Here is a 15,791-nt window from a genome sequence, read left to right on the forward strand (position 1 = left end):
TGGCCCTTTCATTTCGGATGACAAAAACTGTAAGGGGACAGGATGATCCATCTGTCCCCAATGATAATATTTCTGCTGGCTGAAAAAGCATTTTGCTCTTTTGTCAGCCTAATAGTGGTATATATATATATATATATATATATATATATGTGTGCCGATAATCAGCCAATGAGAAGTAAGACAATGTCCACATCGCGCTTTACCTTAAGTTCAATGTCTCCGTCGGGCCCCCTGCAAAACGGGATTCGGGCATATGGCCATTGACTATAATGATGTAGATGGAGTCACAGTCGCACATCATTTTTGGCAGTATACACCTAGACATCTGAAGGTGACTGCACTATTCTGTGGAAAGTCGTATGGATGTTCCTTCCCACAAATGGTCTCAGTTGACTCATCACTTGCGTAGATATTACTCTTTTATATACTTAGAAGTAGGAAAAAATTATTGTTTAAGCCACATGTTACAGAATGTAAGTATTTCTCAGTCCATGCAAGTGCAGAAATTGCCCAATATCTCCAGATCAAGCTAGATCCCCTCCAAATTGAAAGCATGGTGGCCACTCCTTGTCTCTCTTATGGGCTACATAAGTATCTTTAAAATTTTATTTTTTGCCTGTTTATACCTGTTTCACAAATGTCCTACATACAATGTAGACGGCATGAGCTGCTGAGCTCAATGATTAGCTGCAGCGGTGATGTCACATCGGTATCGCTGCAGCCAAACAGCGGAGAGACCGAGGCAGTGGCAAAGACCAGGAGGACAAGTAAAGCAACTGTACGTGTAGGGAAAAGTTTTCTGCAATGGGACAACTCCTTTCATCCTGACCTGATCTCATGATCTCACCAATATCCTTCATCCATCCTTCTTTAGGATCTGTACCGAGCTTTGGCATGTGAGTAAGAGGCAGACATGCCGCGCTGAGCCGTACGCATCCTGTGACTCTTTACACAGGGTTTCCGGTATTATGCAAATTAAGGTTAATCATTGTATAATAAAAGTTTAACTACTTCCTTATAAACGTCGAGTTTCATTTTTTACTATTTTACCAGTCTTAACTGTGGATGGAAGAATCGATTCGCACAGCTATGGTCCCTCGGCCAGGTCAATAACCCGTGACTGCTGGACAGGAGGCCTGCGAATCTCCTTACCGCCAGGCTATTCTTTTGATTTGCCAGGACTAAAGTGACGACACCATTGCGGTGTGACACACCAACTAAGTCACGCCTGCTCGGCTAATCAGAAAATGCCAGCAATGCCATGAGCGAAGAGGAAATTTGCATCTCTCCAGCAGTTACAGATTACTGTCCTGGCCGATGGACCGGAGTCTTGCAAATTGATTCTCCCATCCATAAGATAAGTCATCAATATCAGATCAGTGGAGGTTCAACATCCGGCTGGCACCTTCACTGATTAGCTCTGGCAGCGGCTGGATGTAATCACTCTGAATGGCACAGCTCCATCCAATATGCAGCAGCCACTGCCAGGTACTGCAGAACAGCTCCTATACCCGGCAGCGGCCCCTACACATTGAATGGAGCTACCCTTTACATCCGGTGGCCAACAGACCAATTTTCAGCTGATCACTAGGGGTCCTGGTTGTCGAACCTCCACCAATCTAATACTGATGACCTCATCCCACTGAATACCCACACTTCTTCGCTTTGGGCAGAATACTACTCAGACAACACAGGGTGAGGGTAACACACTGCGGCAATACTTTATTGAATCACCAACAGTTAATAACATATAGAACAGTCCCAGCAAGTACACGAGATGGTGCAAATGACAGAGTCTCATCCTTCTGCTGGCTTGCCAGGGCGACTTCAGGGCATCCAGGGCCAACTACCCCAACCAGTAGCACCCCACTTCTGGAGGGCATCCACTGAGGACAGATAGCAGCAAGCTTAGGAAGCTGACCGAGTGCAGTGAGGTATGTAGCCAGGTGACCTGATTGTCCCAACCACCTGGGTTCTACAAAAGTCTTCGTGGGTTCAGTGATGGGCAGTGGAGCAGATCTGTATTCCTCCGGTTGGAGCCATGGTTCCTCTGCTGATGTCCTGTAGAGTCTCACTGGAGAGGGAGAGAGGCCACTTTTATACATACAGCTCTCATTCAGGGCATCCTCCCACAGAATTGGGAGAAAGTGGGGGGAGGGAATACCTCATTGTTCAATTAACCTGCATATTTGTCCTTCAAGGTGTGTAGACTAGTAAACTGCAGGGAGCTGAAACAATACCTAATCAGCAGGCATACCACAGATTAACATACAACAAGAATCAATGTTCAGGCTCATATGAACAATAGCTCATGTCCCTTGACCTACTGAACAATACGTCTGGCATAATTAAGAATAAACGCTGTGCCATCATACCGGTGCTCTCACTCATTGCTCCTGAGGCGCATTTTTTTTTTTGCAGCGGTTCACTGAAAAAGTGCGATTTAGGAAAACCACAACAAAAAAATGAACCACGGGTGCGACATGTCATCCCAACTCTACACGGTCGAAATAAGCCTATGTCAGCCAAAACAGCAATACCGAAAATTATTGAGGGAGAGGTTTGTGCTTCTAATGTATCTCACTTACAAGCTCCAATTATGGCCTAGTTTGTCTAGGCCGGATTCAGATGGCTGCATTTCACAATCCGTAAATCGACCTTAATTCTCGGACTGTTCTCGGGTCTCTTGACCTGAATTTACAGCCTCGTATGTGAGGTTGTAAGTCCGGGTTAGAATACATGAGGCCAGTCCAGACATTGTGGTCTGTATACAGAACATGAAATCCCGCTGTCTAAATTGAACCTCAGTCTGTACAAATTGCAGACTAAGATACTGTGCTCCCATTCACTGACAGCGAGCCGACCGTTTAGGATTAGAGAAACTTATATAAAAATAAAAAAATTCAAAGAACGTTGTAAAACATGCATTATAAAGCAATTAAAGGGCTTTATAATGAAATTATGACATATGGCTAGGATATGTCAGATCTCGGAATGTAGTTAGTTAAAGGGATTGTCCAAGAATTAGCAAATAATGGTCTGCTTTCTGGAACAATGTATTACGTACGCCATTTTTCCTTAGTTTTACTCTTGTGTAGTAGTGATGCTACTTCTTGCTGCACAACATCGGCATGTTAAGAGGAGCAATAATAATACATTCACACAAATATTTTGCAATATTTTTTTGTTAAAGTCAAAAAGATCAGTTCTTTACATTTAAAAAAAGGATCTGTTCAAAATAAATTTCAAAGTAGTGATCACCAGGACTTTCCGTACAGTCTAACTTACTGCCATTGCTCTGTTATGTCTATCGGCGGGGAAGCAGGAGCAGAGAGACTTCCTGTAATCCAGCCCCACTTTCTGTAAGCTATTGGACAGTGGCTGGAGCAATGCATACTGGTGAGTGAAAGTTCCAGTATCTATAGTACTGGCAGAATACTGAGGAGAAACCACCCACCCAAACAGAGTGGATGTCAAGTTACAAAGCATAAGAATTATAGAAGAACACTTCTTGGACATATTAGACTAGTAGGTTCACCAAAAACAGATTTCAACTGGAGTGTTAGGTCAGTGAGACCATACTTCTACTGGTTTGGGGTGAAATTAACACCAGTCTAAAGTGATCTAAGATCAGTTGAGTAGAACTGTGGAAAATCCAGGCAATATGACTATTATGGACATCATAAAAAAAGTACAGTTGCATGTGGCCATATATTGATCTGTCAGATCTGATGTGGTATGTATTTCATGATTTTATTTCTATATGAATTCAACAGAAAAAAAAGAAAAACACTTTGTATGAAAATGGAGACAAAAGGACGCACTGTAGTGGCCCACATGAATCTATAGATATCGCGTTATGGCCCATGCAAAAGAGCCCTAATATAGCCATGCAGGCTGAGACTGGCCAATAGGGGAAGCAGTGAATTCCCTGGTGGGCCCCCAACGACTAAATTGGCAAATTACACTTGACAGACTATGTATATCTCATCATTCATCTAACAAGCTACTTATTTGTGAATGTGGGTAATGTAATTGTCACGGGCGTATCAAGTGTGACAGACAGTCGTTCTGGATCCGGCTATAGAAGGTCACTGTGCTTGGCTTTGCAGACACCTTGCTGATCCTTTCATCTCTGTAGTGTCGTGATATCTTGCTCCTTCTTGGACCCAGCAGCGACCTCCACCTTCTGCTGCTAATTGACACACCCTTGCTGGATGTTTAAATACTCTCAGTCTCTCCAGAGAGTCGCCGGTGATATGTTTTCCTCTGTCCAGGCCTGGAGTTCTAGTAGTCCTCTTGGAGTTCCCTTGGAGGACAGTTGGCGTGATCTCTCTGGTGTCTTCTCCAAATAAGTGTATCCCCTTTGTTTGTTTACCTTTTTGTCTTTAGTTGCAGTAGGGCTGATTAGTGTTGATCCCGTCGCCTCCCTACATAGGGCCTAGTTCTAGGGACATTCAGGGATTAGGTTTCCTGCTTGGCGATAGGTGTGGAACCTATTTAGGGACGATAGGGCAGTCAGGGTGATATTAGATCTGCCTGGGGGTCTCCATTCCCCCTTTCCCTAGTTGTTGGGCTCCCTTTCCCCTCTTCCTGTCGTTATACACTTTTTCCTTCCCTCACCCCTCGTGACAGTAATATTTGCATGTGGCTGAACAGTGGGCCCCCAGAGTCAATATTACTAGTGGGCCCTTGGGACCTCAGTCCGACACAGCGACTACATGCACAAGACCTCATACTAATCACTGAGAGCAATGCTAAGAGCTTTAGGTGTATTTCTCCATTGTTCTAGCGGAGCCCCAATATCATATTTTAGCTAAAACTTGTTCTACCCATTTTTGAACAAACAATATGAGTAATTCATTTATTTTCGGCACTATTGTTTCATACGTGCTGGTAAAAGTCATACCTTGGAATGGGTTTATGTTTCATTTCCTTTAAGAAAGTGTAGCAGTTTGTCCCTTGCAGGTATAAAGTTACGCCATGTTCCTCCCTGTCTCGGGCAAGCTACAGCGTGCGAGTCAAGTTCACAATCTACAGGTGGGACTCAGTCTGTGGAGACCTTACTGTTCAGGTAACAGAAGGAAAGAGAGGGTTAATAGGAACACATCAGAGGGCAGGGCGGAGCGGCTTCACTTTTTAGGAATTTTTAGCATACCTGCCTCTTGGTGTTGTGTTCGGAACGGTCGACTATGGGAGCTGTTACTTCTACACCTTTCTCAATACATACAGTATATAGGACGGATTAACCTGTTTCGGCACAAACATCATGTGTGTTGGGTTTAACCCATTCTGGGGAGAGGATTCCTGTGATTGATACCAGGTAGGATCGCAGTGCTGTAATGATAGTGATCCATGTGGTTATGTAAGGCTACATTCCCACAACGAGCTTTTGGTGAGTTTTTGATGTTTCTGATTTTCTGCACTCGTTAAGCAAAATAAGTGACTTGCATTTTTTTGAAACTACGCAGCATAAAAAAACCTCATTGTGGGAACTTAGTTAGCCTAAAGGTAATGGCCTCGATTCATCATTTGTTTTTGTTTTTTCTTTTTTTATGTTGTAGCATTTGTTGCTATTTTATTGTGCGATATTTTTCAAAATGGCCTAGTGCGGTTGATGAACGTTGCATTTTTTTTATTTTTTTTTGCACCTTTTTAGAGCACCATCCAAAATGCTGCATGTTATTTTTCAATTGTGCAAAAATATTTTGTAGATTTTGCTCTCCAGTATGGTACCAGAATGTAATTGTACAAAAATTAAAAGAGTCACAAAGAATGAATTCGGGTATGTGCAACACTGAGTTTTTTTGTGGCATTTTTGGAGCAGAAACACTCCAAATCTTACTAAAGAAAAAAATCAAAGCTCCTACGTTTTTGATAATTCTTTACTCCAAAAACTCAGCAAAAATAACTGTGTATACATAACCTTTGGCTAAAAGATCTGAAAAAAGAAAAACATTTTTTTGCCTTATATTACGATTAACTTTTCATTAGTTCAGCTAATTTTAATATCAGGAAAAAAAATTGTATTTCTTTATTTTTTTTAAATGCATTATGCTGCCATTTAAAGACAGATTTTCCAAGTGACTGCACCAGCCTCATCAGGTCTAAGAGTTTTTTTTTTAAAAAAATAATGAATGCAGCAGTTTGTATTGCGAAAAAAGGTTTTGGTAATCACCTCCATTATAATACGTATTCGATTGCTAGTATCGCTATAGCCTTATGAGGCCTAGTTTACATTTCCCTTGTAATATCATAGAACGTTATGTGTCATTTTTGCCGGGTCAGAGGTAAACAATTCATGTCACTGATAAGAGTGTTGACAGTGTCTACATACTACAATCTATCATTTATCATCAGCTCCTGCTCTCTATTGACTATAGTGACTCCACACCCTGTGCAGATAAGTCGTATTTACCATCTAACATATGACCCTGTTCAGCAGATATAGACCCCATGCCTGGCTCCTCTTTACACAGACCCTAAGCCAAGCCCCCTAAACAAGAACTGACCCCTTAAATATGGCTCAAGACCTCACCCCAGAGAGGACCACCTGTACAAGACAGATCCTAGACCAGACTTACTTTGTCGACAGGCCAGATAAGATTTTCCCCCCACTTAAAGACCCCAAACTAGCCCTTTACTGACCTATCTGCTCCTGTATTTAAATCTGCTCTTGGGCCCCCCCAGTAGAGCGTTGTCAGAGGTGAAGAATTGCAGACACCATGGAGAGGCGAGTATGTTGGGCACCCTGAAAATTTGCCAGCTTATCTGGGTGTCCAGTAGATCTTTTTCTTGGAGGGTTGGTAAGAATGACTTTGGAGGATTACACTCCTTATAACGTAGGATTTGGAAGGAAACCAAATTTACTGATGTTCTGCACCTTTTAACATTCACGGGTAATTACATTTTATGGTCTCTATGCCAGCCAGCTTCTTCTTAGTGAGGGACATAGTCTATTTTCCAGAAAAGCATCATGGACATCATTAGCTAACCTAATTCAAAACACCCTCATTTATGTATCAGTAGTTTTTATACAGAGGGTGAAATAAGTATCAAACACCAATTTTCTAAGTAAATGTATTTCTAAAGGTGCTATTGACATGAAATAATCATCAGGTTGTGAAGGTCTTGAGACAGCTCACTGGTGTTACCCATCATGAGATGTTCCTTGGTAATGAGAGACCTTTTTATAGGCCATCAGTATGTTTTGCTACAATAAGGTTGAGATGGTCTTGAGACAGCTCTCTGGCATTACCCATCATGAGATGTTCCTTGGTAATGAGACACCTTTTTATAGTCCGTCAGTTGAACCAGCTGATATTATTTTTCACTAAGAGGCAGGATTGCTTTCTAATTATTGATAGATTTCAGCTGGTGTCATGACGTTCCAGGGCTCTTTGTACCTCTCTTTCTTCACATGTTCAATACTTTTTCCTGTGTCACTTCAGACAACTCCCATACACCATGCTGTAGACTTCTTGTGATTTCAGCTCTGGAAAATAACTTTGTATCGGTAAACCAAATTAAGTCCTACCCAACGAGAAACACAGGGGCAGAGAGGGAATCTATCTTTTTTGTCTGGGCAGTGTGATTGACAGCTAGTTCATGTTGTGGTGTTTGTTGTCCAATGTGACAGCATGTCTTTTTCTGACAAACTGCTATGTCAGAAGGTTGTTTGCAGGGACGTCTGAGAACAGGGAGAGTTGAGTATGTGGTCCACATGGAAGATTTGCCAGCTCTTCCAGGAGTAAGGGGCGGGATTTTACCTTTTGTAAAAGGGAATCTGTCAGCAGGTTTTTGCCAACAAATCTGAGAGCAACATGATGTAGAGACAGCGACCCTGATTCCAGCATTGTCACTTTACTAGACTACTTACTGTAGTTTTGATAAAATCACAGTTTTATCAGTGGATGATTATTACTAGAGGACTAGTAAATCTGCCCTCCATATTCATACAACCCCGCCCCCACCACTGATTGGCAGGTTTCTGTGTGCATAAGCAGAAAGCTGCCAATCAGTGATGTGGGCGGTGTTATACAGGGCTCAGCATTCAGAGAACAGCTAGATCTGAAGCAGAGAAAACAGTGATTTTATCAAAACTACAGCAAGCAGCCCAGTAAGTGATACATTGCTGGAATCGGGGTCTCTGCCCCTACATCATGCTGCTCTCAGATGGGGTAGCAAAAACCTGCAGACAGATTCCCTTTCAAGAATCTACTAGACATTCTGGGAAAGTTTGGCAGATAGCTTTACTTACCCACCACCACTGCCTCCTTTCTTTGTTGATGTGGCTGTAGAGATGATATCACATGACCACTGCAGTCAATCACTGATGTAGACGGCACCTGACTGCTGAGCCCAGTGATTGGCTGCAGCGGTAATGCGATTTCGAGGTGATGACACCTCTGGAACTACATCAACAAACATGAGATTATATACGGGATGTTCGTGTAGACAAGGAGTGTCCCAACACTCTGTCCAATCAGTGATGATTACGTTGCGACACATCCTTTTGGCAAGGGAAATTGTAACGCCCATACATCAGTGATCAAACATGGGGAGGTAACAGGGTGCCAAAGTAGCAGAAAAAAAGTCAAAGTGCAATCTATAATTACATCAGAGTTTTCCCTCAAGTGACAATACACGTGCAATTCTGGACTGGTGGAAGGTACTGCTAACGGCTCCCAGGTTGGAGGACGCTGGCAACCCATGCTACTCCACTGCCATACACAGAGTTGGACTGTCCCACCAGAGGACTGGAGAATCCTCCGGTGGGCCCTGGCTTCTCCTTCAGGAGACTTCATAGTGCAAACCTTGCAGCTGCTATGGGGCTCTTGAGTGGGGGAGAAAGGTGGACCCTCAGAATCAAATCCTCTGGTGGGCACAATGTTCTTCAGTCTGACACTGGCCATACATGTATGCTCACACCGGACATGTCCTCAGTGAATATCACAATCCCATCTAATGAGAGTCACAGTGACTTGTAGGATGACAAATCAAAGGCAAATCATCCTCAAGGTGACAAATAAAATATTCAGCAATAAAAACACAAAAAAACCTGAATTAAATGTATTGCTGATTAACACAAAGCTAATTAAAGTGCGATAAATCCGAGACTGGAAAACTCTGCTTCTACTGAAAATCAGTTATGTCTTTAGTTTTGCTGAGACGCTGAAATATGATTACTGCCTGACGCCTGTTCTGTTCAATATTTCATTTACCCTTAGGCAGGTGAACGTGGCGTGTAAGCACTTAGTGGACGGAGAAAACACCTTAGCTTTGTGAAAGTATGTTCATGTGATCACACCCTGCACTCACGCTGAATGACGGCTGTGAGACATCTATGTCCGGTACATTATAGCACACAGTGCTGGCAGAAACCAAGAGTCAGCTGCACTCACCAAAGTGTTCAAGAGGGTTTTGGATTTCTAATATTAGGAATCAACTCCAAAGACATTGACTGCACCTTGCGCATGCGCCGATTATGGCAGATTTTTGTGCTCGGCTAAAACTGTCCTTAAGTCCCTTTCATATGTTCATGTTTCAACTCTTTGTTCTCAGTTTTTATATTATTATTATTATTATTATACACTGCTCAAAAAATAAAGGGAACACTGAAATAACACATCCTAGATCTGAATGAATGAAATCTTCTCATTGAATACTTTGTTCTGTACAAAGTTGAATGTGCTGACAACAAAATCACACACAAATCATCAATGGAAATCACATTTATTAACCAATGGAGGCCTGGATTTGGAGTCACCCCCAGAATTAAAGTGGAAAAACACACTACAGGCTGATCCAACTGTGATGTAATGTCCTTAAAACAAGTCAAAATGAGGCTCAGTATTGTGTGTGGCTTCCACGTGCCTGTATGACCTCCCTACAACGCCTGGGCATGCTCCTGATGAGGTTGTGGATGGTCTCCGGTGGGATCTCCTCCCAGACCTGGACTAAAGCATCCACCAACTCCAGGACAGTCTGTGGTGCAACGTGACATTGGTGGATGGAGAGAGACATGATGTCCCAGATGTGCTCAATCGGATTCAGGTCTGAGGAACGGGCGGGCCAGTCCATAGCTTCAATGCCTTCATCTTGCACACTCCAGCCACATGAGGTCTGGCATTGTCCGGCATTAGGAGGAACCCAGGGCCAACCGCACCAGCATATGGTCTCACAAGGGGTCTGAGGATCTCATCTCGGTACCTAATGGCAGTCAGGCTACCTCTGGCAAGCACATGGAGGGCTGTGCGGCCCTCCAAAGAAATGCCACCCCACACCATTACTGACCCACTGCCAAACCGGTCATGCTGAAGGATGTTGCAGGCAGCAGATCGCTCTCCACAGCGTCTCCAGACTCTGACACGTCTGTCACATGTGCTCAGTGTGAACCTGCTTTCATCTGTGAAGAGCACAGGGTGCCAGTGGCGACTTTGCCAATCCCGGTGTTCTGTGGCACATGCCAAGCGTCCTGCACGGTGTTGGGTTGTGAGCACAACCCCCATCTGTGGACGTCAAGCCCTCATACCACCCTCATGGAGTCGGTTTCTAACCGTTTGTGCCGACACATGCACATTTGTGGTCTGCTGGAGGTCATTTTGCAGGGCTCTGGCAGTGCTCCTCCTATTCCTCCTTGCACAAAGGCGGAGGTAGCGGTCCTGCTGCTGGGTTGTTGCCCTCCTACAGCCCCCTCCACGTCTCCTGGTGTACTGGCCTGTCTCCTGGTAGCGCCTCCAGCCTCTGGACACTACACTAACAGACACAGCAATCCTTCTTGCCACAGCTCGCATTGATGTGCCATGCTGGATGAGCTGCACTACCTGAGCAACTTCTGTGGGTTGCAGAGTCCGTCTCATGCTACTACAAGTGTGAAAGCACAACCAACATTCAAAAGTGCCCAAAACATCAGCCAGAAAGCATTGGTACTGCGATGTGGTCTGTGGTCCCCACCTGCAAAACCACTCCTTTATTGAGTGTGTCTTGATAATTGCTAATAATTTCCATCTATTGTCTATTCCATTTGCACAACAGCATGTGAAATTGATTGTCAATCAGTGTTGCTTCCTAAGTGGACAGTTTGATTTCACAGAAGTTTGATGTACTTGGAGTTATATTCTGTTTATATGTGTTCCCTTTATTTTTTTGAGCAGTGTATATATATTTATTATATATATATGTTCATCATAGTTTATTAAAAACATGCCCACTTTAGATCCAAGTCATGGATCAAAATCCCCAATACAAGTCTATATGTCAGCCTCACGGAAACTATCTGTGTGCTGTCCATGTGCTCTCCGTGATCAACATTGTAAGAGCTTGTTCACATGACTGTATTTTTGGTCCCGATGCTGTCCGTGAAAAAATGGACCGCACTCGGACCAATGTTATTCAATAGGGCAATTTTTTTCACTGACCAAAAAAAAAAATTGCAGCACGCACTAGTTTCTTCTGCAAATCGGATGAGACACGCCCGTCCAAATCTATGGGTACGCGCAAAAAAAAAAAAAAAAAAAAAATCGGATGCCTGACAAGGCTACAGTTTAACATCCGTTTTTTTACGGATACATTGCAATTCTGTAACATAGGAAACTGCCTTGTAAATAAATAATAGCTGCTGCAGATTATATACGGATGACAAGTGAGAAAAAAATCCACCGAGTTTGAACAATTGTATATTCGCTCATGTGAACCTACCCTAAATGGCAGAAAGCGGTGTTGGTGTAATACACGTGGCTTGTGGACCCACTGTGCACTATCCGGTCTTACCTAGGAGGGGCGTAGATAAGCGGCTACCTGGTTTTCGCTAGAGCTCCTGATGGTGGAGTTAGACTTGAACTGCAGGTAGCCACCAGGTACTACTCCTTGGCAGTCCCCGATACCGCGGCTACTTACCACAAGGGTCAGGTTCGCTGACACGGACTCGGAGTAATTGGCAGGACAGCGGCCAGACCAGGAAGCAGGGAGCCACGACAAGGACCACACTGCGTGGCCGGAATAGTGAGTATGTCAGCGTCCCAGCATGGGAACCACGCAGGGGTGCCGGCATTACTGTTACAGTCGGACTGGAGTGCCAAGGACCCACCAGTAACTCTGTGGTTCCACTGTTCTATGTGCAAATATTACATTTACCCTCATTCACAAATTTACTTATACTTCTATATAATAATAAATTAGGTAGTTTCACAAATGAATGATGCTGCTGATACAGAGCTTACTCCTGCAGAGGGGCCTACCGGGAGCTTCTCCTGTTCCCCTGTGGTCCAGTCCGATCCTGGGCAGGAGAAGCATAGGAATTTATTTATATTTTTTTGCATATGAAAAAAAAAATCACTGATGAAATCACTGATTAGAGACCTAAGTGTTTAAAAATGCTTTCCCAGTGTTGAAATAATATTGTTTCAAGTGAACATGAGTAATGTGGGAGTAAATGGCATCTGGCCAACGTTAAAAAAAACAGCAACCTTTTTTTACATGACTGTGTGAAAATAAATATACAGTACAACGTGCACAATGGAGTAAGAATGATACCGTACAAGCTAAATGGAAAGACCTGTAATTTGGTAAGAGTTGCACGCACGCTACATTGTGTGTTGCAACTCACTGTGGATTGTGCAAGTCAATAATAAATTTGGCACAACCATCACAAGGAGTTAGGCAACACAGAACAAGCCTAAATACGGTGCGTGCCAATTGTGCCATTTTTCTCATAGATATGACTCCACTTTCATTAGATGAGCGGATATATTACAGACCAGTGAATTTTTTCACAGCTCCGCTGCATGGAATGATTAGTGACCATTTTTTGCTCAGTTACGCCCCAAACAGAATGGACTGTTCAAAACAAGTACAGGCGCTCGGTGCACCCTCGGTGTGGCCAAACAGTTAAGTGCACCTTCCCATCTATTTGGTTTCCATCTATGTCTGCTCTTCTTCCTTTGCTTCAAAGTCAGAGCTGTCAATCAAAATAGAGGGGCACAGTGATAGAGGAAAAACAAATAGGTGGGGAAGTGCACTGAACTGCTCGGCCACATCAAGGGTGTCCTCGGTTTGAACAGTCATTCTGTGCTGACAGGTTCCCTTAAAAAGCTATTAGTGACCCTAGCAAATAGTATTCTACTTCAATGTCCCCTTCAGATGGAGTCTTTTACTTTATCTCATTGTCTTTGCTGCCATGATATCCAAAGCTTCGGCCATCTAAACTCTTCCTTGGTCCTTCGGTGGGCCAGTCCTACACCGAGCTCATAAAAGTATTGGCAACACGTCTGAGTTTACACTTATCTCTTTCTGGATATTTCAGGACTATATTGTGCCAAATGTTTTCTCCCAGGGAGAAGACTGACCCATAGTAGCATAATCCCGATTAATAAATTTAGCTTTCTCTTCAGACTTTATTAGATTTCAGGATTAGGCACGTGAAGTATAGTCAGATGGAACAGGTACAACAAGTTCATTCCAATTCCCAGCTCCTTCATTATCCTTGTAAAGTATAAAATCCTGAGTCACATCTGATCCAAAGTTTATTCTATGAGGAGTCAGCAATTCATCCAGTCACCAAACTGGGTCATCCGGATCAATTGTTAGCACTGAATTTAATTGTGTTGATGTGAGTCACCCGGCAGTGATGCAGAGGTAGAGGATCCTGCAGGACGGATGACGCGGGACCTGTGGAGCCGCTAAGCAGTCACAGTACATTATTACAGTGCGATGTTAAAAACGAAAATTTGAGAATCTGAGACCTGTCGAAATCACATGCTCTATTCACAAATCCACGAACATATGTAATAGCTGCTGACCCACTTACTAGGGTGACTTTGTGACCCAACTTTGAACTTCTACATTACCAATCTTTTCTGCTGTTATAGGGTGACAGAAGAAGAAGCCTTCTTCTGTCTAACTACCTAGGCGCAACGTTGGCAATTACCACGGCAGCTAGAGCGTTACGGCAGTAGTGATGTCTTCCAGGTTTAGCAACACACCATGGACCACCTGCTCCAATTATTAATTCCCCCCCCCCCCAAGAGAAAAAGTGAGATAAGCAGCTAAATATTTAATCTGAAGGTGGAAGGCAGTAGAATATGACAATTTGAAATTCAATCTATTAGATTATCAACTAGATTATGGCAGAACCCCCTGTGAAAAGAAATATATAGGATGGATTATTCTTTTAATGGTGTCAACTATCCATGTGATGGATGATAACTCACTGAAAGCTGAGACACCCACTGTTCCCGAGAATGGTCTAAGAAATTTCTGGAGGTGGCCGTTCCATTCTTTGTCTATGGGACTTCCAAAGAAAAGCCTGTAAGGTGCCTGAGCGAGGTAGTCGTGGGGGAGCTGCTGCTTCTGCTCGCTCCAGCACCCTACAGACAACACGTGTCCCAATCCCGGTGTGCCGCTGTGTGTGGGGTGCATCACACTTTCTTCTGACCTATAGGCATCCACTGGCTCCAGGCTTTCATCTTTCACCTTTCAGAGCCTTTCCCAGAAACAATCCAGGGGACATGGAATTCGTAAAAACAATCAAACTTTTACTTGACAGCTTGCAGTCTGTACAATCAGGCATATAGGATAGGGCCCAACAGGTTACAGTCTTTCCCACAGGCACCGGACATAACTTCAGCCTTGGTTCTCAGTATGGTTAGAGCATTCCTCTTGCTATCTCCCCTAGCACTAGGAATTCTTCTCCACCACTAGCAGTGCACCTTTATTCCATCATCCTCCGCCTCTGAGAGTTTGAGTCCATCTTTTCCTACAGCTCCGCAGACTGAGTGTGGCCAAGGACCCCAACATCCATCTTGAGGTTCCCAGGCCGACAGACGGATCCTCACGGAAGGGTTCTTTGGCAATCCACTGCCCTGAGTAATAAGCTCACATTGTCCCTAGCAGCCTATGACCACTGCTGTCACTTCTTCTTACTTCTCTTAACTAACTCTTACACTTCCTGAACTTGGCACTAACTCTCATCAAACCCCCCCCCCCCAATCTGGGCCGGCCGTTACAGTTAACCCTGTCTAGACTAAACTGCAGCCCCAGAGGGTTCTACCTACAGAAACATACATTTAACCCCTTGGAGTGTCAGGGAGCAGAACATCACCTCCACCACTCCCATAGGCCAAGCATTGCCTTCTGTTAATTAGAGATGTCCCATAAGTAGCGACTTAAGCGGTGGCATGTACATGTGCCATTTCAGAGTCCTGTTTTCGAGTTTGAATAACCCCTTTAATAATCAATATTAATCATAATAATCAATAGGAATATAATGCAATCATTGGAAAAATAATTTTCATAATTGCTATGCAGTTAGATTGTATCTGTAATTTGTGTTCAAAGTAATTGGGTATTTAATAGCTCCTAACTACGTCTGGGTATTTGGGTATTTAATAGCTCCTAACTACGTCTTTACTGTAACGTTAGTCACTGAAGCTATTAGCATGGTCAGAATTGTCTGCAGCTATAGTTAAACTTATGGCATTCCGATCCAGGACCTGAACTCAACCTCATTTACACTGTAAATGGCATGCTTTCACATTCTGGCAAAGAAAAAAAAAATTGTGATGACACAAAGGAAGTAGAGTAATGGCTCACGCACCTCTATAGCCCCCTACTAAGGCTTTAGACCAAGGATGTCAAACTCAAATACACAGAGGGACGAAATTAAAAACTTGTACAAAGTCGCACACCAACCTTGAATATTTATATTAAAAAAAAAAGTCTACAATGGACAAAGTTTTTACTTATCTTCTAATATAATGATGAAACTTTTCATATGGAAACAAACTTAAAGG

At 43.3% G+C, this 15,791-nt stretch overlaps 1 protein-coding gene and 1 long non-coding RNA gene across 6 annotated transcripts in view; one reads left to right on the forward strand and one right to left on the reverse strand.

Moving 5' to 3' along the window:
• The window catches only part of PAK6 (p21 (RAC1) activated kinase 6), a 97,213-nt gene that overhangs the window by 14,114 nt on the left and 67,308 nt on the right, over positions 1-15,791 (forward strand). For 2 of the 5 annotated variants that reach the window (XM_073639194.1, XM_073639193.1), the window contains exon 1: positions 5,122-5,323. The exons of 2 other annotated variants lie outside the window; for them this stretch is intronic. The gene's annotated coding sequence lies outside the window, so the exon portion shown is untranslated. Of the gene's footprint in view, positions 1-4,965; positions 5,075-5,121; positions 5,324-15,791 lie in introns of those variants that run through there. One more of the 5 variants, XM_073639195.1, reaches the window with a different exon arrangement.
• Positions 1,814-5,230, reverse strand: LOC141153917 (uncharacterized). The gene is made up of 3 exons (XR_012247370.1): positions 5,159-5,230; positions 4,910-5,066; positions 1,814-2,074 (listed from the first exon to the last, which is right to left on the reverse strand). It is a non-coding gene; the product is annotated as an uncharacterized lncRNA (long non-coding RNA).

The sequence above is a fragment of the Phyllobates terribilis genome, unplaced genomic scaffold, assembly GCF_046119375.1.
Source record: "Phyllobates terribilis strain yellow unplaced genomic scaffold, ASM4611937v1 Scaffold_7__3_contigs__length_470593459, whole genome shotgun sequence".
NCBI lineage: Eukaryota > Metazoa > Chordata > Amphibia > Anura > Dendrobatidae > Phyllobates > Phyllobates terribilis.